Source organism: Pseudorasbora parva, chromosome 18 (genome assembly GCF_024679245.1).
Source record: "Pseudorasbora parva isolate DD20220531a chromosome 18, ASM2467924v1, whole genome shotgun sequence".
Lineage (NCBI taxonomy): Eukaryota > Metazoa > Chordata > Actinopteri > Cypriniformes > Gobionidae > Pseudorasbora > Pseudorasbora parva.
In genome coordinates, this window is record NC_090189.1 from 7,665,664 (window position 1) to 7,675,982 (window position 10,319).

General features: G+C 35.5%; 1 long non-coding RNA gene across 1 annotated transcript; it reads left to right on the forward strand.

Annotated features, from left to right (window-relative positions):
- Nucleotides 1–2,124: 2,124 nt before the first annotated feature.
- Nucleotides 2,125–3,980, forward strand: LOC137045907 (uncharacterized). Its single transcript, XR_010898880.1, has 2 exons — nt 2,125–2,242; nt 3,765–3,980. It is a non-coding gene; the product is annotated as an uncharacterized lncRNA (long non-coding RNA).
- The last annotated feature ends 6,339 nt before the right edge of the window (nt 3,981–10,319 follow it).

The following is a 10,319-nucleotide window of genomic DNA, read 5'->3' on the forward strand; positions in this document are numbered from 1 at the left end:
ATACAGTACAACTTATAATCATGTACAGGGGTTGCACACCCTTGTTAAAACACAAAAATAAGACAAAAATAAATAAATAATAATAATAATAATAATAATAATAATAATAATAATAATAATAATAATAATAATAATAATAATAAAAATCTGAACTTTTGCAATACCATCATGTGCTGTTATTATTTTGAGTTGCTATAGCAGTAGGAAAATAAGTTAAGCAAATAGAAGGCAAATAAGTTTAATGGTATACAAATTATATATTTTTTTGCATGTTTAAGAGTAGCATGTCATATCTTTCTTGTTGATTGAAAGGGAAGTATTTATCTAATCTAGTAATGACACGCACTGTTTAGGGTGACCCGCTCTGGCAGAAGTGCCCATACAAGGAATTCTGCTCTCATACAGAGCCATATTAAAGAAAAAAAAGAAAAACGGTCCGAAATTTGTTTGAATCCTGAAGGAGTGTATTTTGCACAGAAATACGACGCCGACTCGTTTTTTTGAAAGTCTGGCCATGTTTAACATGAGAATCAAATTCTTTAACAGTGTGAATAAGAATTAGCATCAGACCACCCTCCCCCAATTGCCCTCATTATCATCAACAGTATATGGTACAATCTTTAACCTATCAATTCAGAATAATTCAACACAATGTTTCTTTTTACTTCTAAAGCAAGTAAAAGCGTTTGGGTATGAGTTCCTTGTAGACTAGGGATATTAAATATGCAATCTCTGACATATTTCATGTTTAAAAATAGTTTGGTTCTTTGTTTTAAAACATGTTGCTGTACGTTTTACATGATGTTCATTCGAGTGCAGAATGTGTTTCGAGAATGAGAATGAGTTCAGAGTTTTGCTGAAAAGTGAGATCTGCACATTGTGTTTTACCGCTGTGTGAAATGGTTTAAGGTACAGACTGCACACTTGGCTAATGAGTTCAGGCAACTGAGAACTGTGTTCAGCCGATGGGTTTTAGTGTTTTACCAATAGAGAAAAACTGTAATTATTCCATCTGCTGTGAGGAACCTACGATCCGCTCCTCACATGCGATACTACTACTCTTTGTTTACGTAATCATGTTAAGACATGCTCAAATTTCCAGCGGAAATCCATCAATACACTGTAAAAAAATTCAGGTCTCCAACTGAAAATTTTCTATTGAATTTCTGTAAATTAAATTGCATCAAATCACAGAATCTCAATTCGGCCAACTGAAAAATTTAGATGTGATCAGTCACTAGAAAATGTTCAATTTATTTTTTAACAATGTACCACTGAAAAACACATTATTTCTACCGTTGTGTTTTGAGCGCTGGCTTTTTATGTACTTGCTCAAGTTTTGATTTTAGATCACGTTTAACCCAAAACTGACTGCAGCTTTGGGAATTCAATGACATTTACCAGACATTTAATGGAAGTCAATGTGTCAATCAACCCTTCGGTTAACATTGAACATTCTTCAAACTATGTTTTTTTTTTTTTGTGCTCAGCAGAAGAAAGAAATACAGGTTTGTAACAACTTGAGAGTGAGTGAATGAATTCTTTAGAGAGTACATTTCCATCTTTGGGTGAACTATCCCTTTATGAGTCAAGTTTGTGTGGGACCTCACAAAGGTTCTTCATTAAACCCACCCCTTTCTGAACAGAGATAAAAGGATGTCTGGAAACACAGTTATTTCATTCTGTTCCTGACACATGATGGATCTGCGAGTGTCTGTTGTTCTTCTGTTCGTTTTTCTCACTGGAGGTACAAAAACAGCAAGTATTGAGTGTATTATTTGATATATATACTGTAGAACGGTAACTCAATGTCTCTCTCTGTCTTTAAGGATATTCTCTCAAGTGTTACTCGTGCAGTTCTCTTTTAAATGCTCCCTGTGATGCAAAGGAGGAGACATGTCAAGATGGAAATAACACATGTGCTAGCATTACAGGGGAAACATCATTTGGTAAGTCCAGTGTGAAGAGGAAATTTACTGTCGTAGTTTAATGAAAGTTACAATAAAACGTTTAATTATATATGTTAATCTCATAACATAATTGCAATTATTTGTCTATTGCAAGATCTGGAAGATTCTGGAATTATTTCTTTAGTCTATTATTTGGATGTTTGTATGTTTTGCAGGTGTCAAGGTGTCCAGCACTAAAATGTGTGCAGCTCAATGTGAACCAGGGACCATAAAGCTAAATGAAGTGAAAACAACTCTCCGCTGCTGTCGCACTGACCTTTGTAATGCAGCAGGTATTGGGCTTTCTTTGACCATGTGCTCATTTACATTACAGTTTTTCTCAATTGCTAAAACACTATTTCTGAAACCTTGCTCCATTTTCTGAAACCATTAAACACAAAACCTCCTCTTCAAGCACTATTCACAAAACCTCTGACTTCTCTTGCAAAATGAAACTTTCGCCTCAAAACTGTTTTACCTGTGTTCAAAATCAAACACTGCTCTCAAATCATAAACAAAGTGATCAAAACGATAAACACTATCAAGCAATCAGTAAACAATACAGCAAAAAATAGAAAACACATTGTTCAAAACATAGTTCTCAGGCAGAAGTACATTTTTAATCTGAAAACAAATTTCATATTTTTCTGTCATTGTCTTGTGATCATAGTAGCTCAAAATTGGTCAGAAATTACTGCTACTCTGCTTTGCTTTGCAATTTTTTGTTCTTCCTCTTGCTTGTAGCCCTATTTTTACCAACTCATTCTCATGAAATGCATATACATCACAAATTGTATTTATTGTGCGATTTATACGGCACAATTAGTTTTTATGTGCATATGATTTGCATTGTCACCCCATTGGGTAGGTTGAGTTGTTTGGAGTACGTGCACATAACACAATATAAAGGACATATCATATGCACACGAAAACTTCATGCGTAACATATGCACATAAAAACTAATTTTGGCATATAAAACGCACGATAAATACAATTTGTGCTATAGATATGCATTTTCATTAGATTAGGCTGATTTTTACAGTACTGTACTCTGCATCTCACAGACTCGTTCTTTGTTGATATGAACCTGCAACCAGTCAAAATCTATTGAGCAGTCAGTACTGTAAACAAATGGAAAGCAACATGTTCAGGGCAATATGATTTGTTCATTGTACAGTATACAGCCTACAATGCACTGTACTTATATCGGTTGTGTCTCATCATTTGAAACAGGTTAAATCAGTTTTGAGTGGTTGTGTTCAATCAATGACATTGTGTTCTCCATTTGTATTTGATTGTTGCCACTTGTGTTAACCCATATGAATGGCATGCGCATTAGAGAGCAGAATGTGTCTTGACAATGAGAATGTGTTTAGAGTTTTGCTGAAAAGTCTAAGTGAGATCTGCAAATTGTGTTTTATGATGTGAAATGGTTAAAGGTATTGAAAACAGACTGCACAATTAGCTAAATTAGTTCAGGCAACTGAGAAATGTGTTCAGCCGATGGGTTTTAGTGTTTTAGCAATTGAGAAAAACTGTAATATGTACTAACAGTTGCCTTTTTCCACAATGATTATTATAATTCAAATAGTGCTTGTTCACTAAGAGCAAAATATAACATTTCAGAAGACAAAAATAGTGTAAAGCTAGAAGAGTGTGAAAATGTGAAGTTTTTGAATTAGTCCAGTGTTTTTGAAGTGTTTTTATTGTTTTGAGAAATCTGATTAAATTTATCAATGAACATGCTATTTTTATTAATTATTAGTAGTACTATAGTATTTATGAATACTAATGTTCTTTATTGTCTTGTTTAGATGGAGTGTATAAGGGAAGCTTCCTCCTGCTCTTCTCTCCTCTGCTCTTCTACTTCCTGTTTCAGTGAGTCCAGACTCTGCACTTCAGATTCTACAGCAAAAACCAGCGAATGAGAGACACAATCTGAGGCGTCGCTACACTTCACTGAATAAAGCTTGTTTGTTGCTCTGCTGGAACGTAAAAAAATGTATTTTAATAAACAAATAATGAAACAATTATACTGCATCATCATTATAAGCAGAAAATGTATATTAGAAAATACAGAAATTACAGTTGATTCTATTGAAATGGCTCAATTGTCTTAATGAAAGGTAGAAATGGAGTGTAGTAGGAAAATTAATAAGTCTATTGGTGTAACAAGCAAAATTAGTCATCTTGTTACTACAGACTTTCTTTTCACGTATTGCCTTTATTCAGGGGCGTGGGACTGGGGGGGATAAAGGGTACTGAGTAACCAGGGCCCGAGGCAGGGAAGTCCATTTTCTATACATACACATACATGGTACGGGGGCCCAGCAAGATGGTTTGTACCCAGGGCCCAAAATTTGGTGCTACGCCACTGCCTTTATTAGAATGTCTATTTACACCAAGTGCAAATAGTGTGCCTTGTTGGCAAGTGCTATTTGCACTAGGTCCACCTAACAATGCCTGGTTGGGCCAAACAAGATTAAAAATAATATTATTAATAATAATAATAATAAAAACTTTCCTATTGTTTTAATGTTTTTGCTGGCGCAATCAGTAAAGCGTAAGGCTTAAGTGTCTTGGTTTTCACACGATCGACCAGGGTTCGAATTTGCATTTTGAGAGCTCGCTCTTATCCCTTTTCCCAACATCAGAAATGCATTTACTTTCAATATATATATATATATATATATTTCTTCTTTTTTTTCTTCTATTTCTAAAAGTTAACTTTTAGTATTTCACTTTCTATTTCTAAGTGTCTAACGAAATGTTTAATAATAATAAACCCATTTATTGAGTATGGATAGGGGTAGGGAGGGCTTTTATTGTCTCATTAAGGTGGCATCCAATAATTTAATATATATAATAATTTACACTGTTATTTACACTCAAATTTAAATAGCATTGTAACAACAACGACTCATGAGTTTAATGTCTCGGGGAATAATTAACTCAAAAGGGATTTAATATTCAATATTCATGAATTTATGAATATGATTTGCCAGTTGTTCATTACGTATTAAAATTTTCCGATAGGGAAAATTGTTTAATTAAATACAAGTAACCCTTTATGAAATTGCTTGAAATTATCCTACTAAGTTTGTCCTGCAAATTAGTTATAGACTTTCCAAATCAATTCTCAATAATGGATTACTGCTTTACGAGCGCATGAGAAACATTAACTTTACTGATCAGGATAAGTTCAATATTTCAAATGGTCATACAGTTTACTTTACTAACATAGTAGCATAAGCAGTTAGGTAACGTTTAGATCGCAAGTTTCATTGACTTTGTGTATGTGGCAGAATAACAGATTCAACTCATTAAATGTCTTTCGGAGGTTTAATAAACACAGACTAAAAATAACACTACAATTCACACAGAAAGTACATACTAAATATGCATCAAGAGAGTAGAAGTATAGATATTAACGAAAGAATACATAAAAGAGAATAATGAATAGACTGAAGTTAGAGAGAGATAAAAGAGAGAGAGAGAGACAAAGAGAGTGAGGGGGAGAGAGAGACAAAGAGAGTGGGGGGGGGGGGGGTAAGCAAGGCATGCTTTCCTTCAGTTCAACCAAATACGACCTTCACGGAGTTAATTTATCCCAACGGGAGAATAACACACCCTCTTTACAGCAGTAAGAAATAGAATACTTGCATTCTTTTTGGTTTCGTTTTGACTTCTCGCTTGTGTGCGTATGTGTCTCTGCGTGTTCAAATGTCCTGCATGTCCGGCGGTCCTTTCCGAGGTTGGGAGGGAAGCGGCTGTTTGCTTTAGCGATGCTTCGTGTTCTTGAAGATCGGATTGTAGAAGAGAAGATTTTTGGAAGAGCTGAGGCCTGCTTGGAGGGCCTGCATTGGTGGCCTGGCTCAAGGGCCAGCCACAAAAACGTGTTGGTTCAGCCAGAGAGAGAAGAGAGAGTGGGGAGTGTAAGAGAGGAGGAGGGCATCCGAGGTCCTCCTTTTATGGTCTGGCCGTAGTCCCACCCTCCAGGGTTAGACTTAACCAATGAGAGTGTTGGGATTTCCCGGCGGGAAATTCCTCAGCAGACTTTATTGCTCTTTGTTTGAAGGTTCGACTCAGTGGGTCTCTGAGTCTTCATACTATAATTAATGCAACAAACACACACTGCATTTTCTGAATAAGTGATATACCTGGAAGTGTAAGTCGTGAAGTGAGCATTAATTTGATAGGAGACATGACATATATGAGGTTATCTGAACTAGTACTTTGTTAAGACACAGACAAAAAGATGCAAAATACCATACAGAAGAAACATTTTACAAAACAATTATGTGTTTACATATACTGTCCTGGGGTGCATGTTCATTTATAGATGGTTTGTCTATAATTTGAGGCAAAAGCTCTGTGTCTCTGTGTCAAAAGCTCTGTGGCCACATTCTTTCCGGCCATAAAAAGATCTTATCAGATGGTTTCCAGGGTGACTGAAGAATCTCCCTCTGTTGTGTTGGGGGGGAAGGTATGCTAGTGAGCACAACTTTCAAAACATATTTGTTAAATGTAACTGGCGATTGTGTGTTTGATTCGCCTGAGTCGCTACAGCATGTAATTACTATTTACACATATTGCAAAGAACTGCTACTTTTATATGGTGTATATCACTATTTTGACTTAGTAAATAGCATCTACAGCTTTGCACTTAGTGTAAATATCATCTATCATTAATAAATATGTTATGGTCACTTAGTGCAAATAGCCGTTGTCTTAATTTATTGTAATATTGTTTAGGTGAGTACTTTACATAAAATGTTGTTTTGTTAGGATTACAACCCGATAACAGCCATCTGTTCCCTTTCCCAACCTTCAGATTCTATTTATGATATTAATATTTTTCAAATGTGTTTTCCTTTAATATATTTGAGCTAAGGGCATACCGTATTTCCTTAAATAAAAGCCTATAGTCAATTAAACGCCGGGCCTCTGATAGTGGCAGGGGCCAGGGGGCGTGGTCAGCACGAACAGATAAAGACCGGTCTCAAATAAAGGCCGGGGGAAAATGTGTGGATAATCTCCTAAATGCCGTTAATTTAATGTGCATTCAAGTTCATCGTAATGTTCAATAGGGTTGAGCCGTGACGGCTGACCGACATCATGATGGAGCGAAACCATCCTGAGTCCCCGCGCTCCGATGCGACATCAGTGAAAATGCCGTGTCATGGGTCCTGCACACTGTGCGATTTTTCAAAATCCTTTGCGAATGTCCGTTGTCAGACTGTACGAACATGATCCCCGATGTAAGCCATGTAACACTGTAAGATCTCAGTTGTCATTAATGTCAGAGCTCATTAATCGGCTGCCGGTGAACATGTCAAACTAACGAACAAAGACGTCAGATTTTAGCCTATATCAGAGGAATCTTTTAGGATTTGCTAAATTTGTCTCAGACGGCCAAATCGTGGCCAAAATCGCACAGTGTGCACCCGGCTTCAGGCAGGCTACAAATATTGATCTTCACAATGCTGATTAAGAATATTAGCCTCTCGTCTCTCCCCCCCAATTGTGATGAGAAGTCATGCTCGGCTAGATTCACTGAGAACTCGTTTATCTTCGGATGCGGAGTTGCGTGCGGAGTTACAAAAAATGCGTATTATGTTGTATGGTGATATTTCTGCAAATGTTTCTTAAATAAATCAATGATATTTGTCCACTGGAACGATCACTTTAAATTGAAAACGGTTTACATAAAGCAATTATATTTCAAACAGATGGAATTAGAAATACAGGCCTGCCCCTAATAAAAGCCTGCTTAAAATAAAAGCCGGTTCCCATCGGCAGTTCAGGTAAATAAAGGGTCATTTCAAATTAAAGGGCCTTAACATGGTCATTCTTACTTAAAATTTTCATCCTCCTAAATTTCTTACTTTCTTACTTGGGGTCAATTCTAAATTAGATTTAGAGCTACCAAATTAAGGTATAAGATTTAAGATTTTTCACATGGTAAATAAATGCCCTTAGGTAATATGTTATAAAATATAATTAAAAGTTTATTTACTTGCTGCTTTGTAGCTGATTTTCTTAAAGGTGCACTATATATGTAAAAAAAATTCAGTAAAACATCAAAAACCACTACACTGTAAACTTTTTTTGTTGTTGGTTTAACTTCAAAAAGTAAGTAACCTGGTTGTCTTAAATGTTTGAGTTTATTAAAATTAAAAATTTGAGTTGTTACAATGAAGGAAATTTGTTTAATAAATAGAAAGTCACAATATTATTGTATCTGAACCACATAAAACATTTGATAAATCATGAAAATAGCACACTTTGGCATGTTTCACTGCATTATCAGAAATAAAACACACACAATTACCCAATATGCTTATAAAATCGTTTAATAATATTTTAATAAAGGTTGTCAAATCTCAAAAAATATTCATTGTATTAAATCAAAATAGTAATTTCAATGACCTCAAAATTTTAACTGGTTGCAAAATTGCAACCAGGTAACTTTTCTTTCTAAATAGGCCAGTGTTATATATTTTGTTCACTTGAGTACTTACAATTTCCCAAATGTTTCCAACTATTTATCGTGAGAAAATTGGAAACGGGATGCGTGAGGGAGTACGTGGTAATTTTTTGAGACAGGAATTTTGGGTTTTCATGAGCTGTATGCCAAAATCATCAGTATGAAAACAATAAAAGACCTGGAATATTTCAGTTGGTGTGCAATGAATCTAAAATATATGAAAGTAAAATTTTTATCATTACATTATGGAAAATAATGAACTTTATCACAATATGCAAAATTTTTAGAAGGACCTGTATAGTAATACAATAAAGTATTTTTTCACCCCCCCCCCCCACACACACACACACACACGCAATAAACACTAAAGGGGCATAAAGTACCATTTGTAATGTTTAGGCAATTAAAAAAATTGTAAATAAACTTTCAATTTTGTTGCATTTTTCCCCCCATTTTTTTTCATTTTTTGTAATTAGCCTCATTTATCAGCAGGTGGCAGCAGACCATCTTGTCTATGCTAGAAAAACAAAACTTGCATTTAATTACATCAAAAACTCGCAACTCAATATTTTGTCAATTAATCTTATTTAATCAATTAATTTAATTTAATGTTATATTTTATTTTCATTAAAAATGAAAATAAAATATAATGCTGCTCTGATGTAAGAGAAAATGTGAAATGTCATTCACTATGTGATTTTACAGTTTTTGCCCGTTGCTTGAACACTTTAGACCCATGCTTAGACTAAAGTAACACAACTTGAAGCTTTTGTTACCATACCTCAAACACATGTACCCATTCATTAAACAAAAGCGCTGCTTTGCACTCTGGTTGCAATTCTGCAACACACTTACGCCTTTATGCAACACACTCGGTCCTGCATACTACACTCTATTTAATACATAAGACACTGCGTTAAAAAATGAAATCTCAGGGTGCCATCTGGAAAACACATGTATCCAAAATACAATACACATCGTGCAATTGCAACCACTCAAATACACACCTGAAGACACTTACTTGCAAAACTGAACACCAATCAGCCAACCACAAATAGGCCTCAGATACAGTTTTTCTCAATTGCTAAAACACTAAAACCCATCGGCTGAACACATTTCTCAGTTGCCTGAACTCATTTAGCTAATTGTGCAGTCTGTTTTCAATACCTTTAACCATTTCACACAGTGGTAACACACAATTTGCAGATCTCACTTAGACTTTTGAGTAAAACTCTGAACACATTCTCATTGTCAAGACACATTCTGCTCTCTAATGCACACGTCATCCATATGGGTTAACACAGGTGGCAACAATCAAATACAAATGGAGAACACAATGTCATTGATTGAACACAACCACTCAAAACTGATTTAATCAAATGATGAGACACAACCAATATAAGCGTGACGAACTGCTCTGAGACAGAAGGTTGAAGATCCAAAACCCAGTATTTATTAAAGGGTAATCCAAAGTTGTAGTCCATAAAACAGGCAAAAGGTCATACACAGGTAGGCAGTTCAATCAGACAAACAAAACAAGGGACAGAGGCAAAAGGGTAATCCGAGACAGGCAAGAAATCCAAAGAACCAAGATACATGAAACCAGGCAAACGCTCAGAAATCCAGTTGACACTAAACAAGACTTCACAATCAATGACAGAGTCATTAGTCCGGGGAAAGGATTATGGGTAATGTAGTTTGTGATGGAGTGACAGTCCGGGGTGGAGTGCCCTCTGGTGGTGATCACGGGCACTCACACTGGTGAATTGTGACAATAAGTACAGTACATTTTTAGGCTGTGTACTGTACAATTAACAAATCGTACTCCCCTGAACATGTTGCTTTCCATTTGTTTACAGTGCTGACTGCTCAATAGATT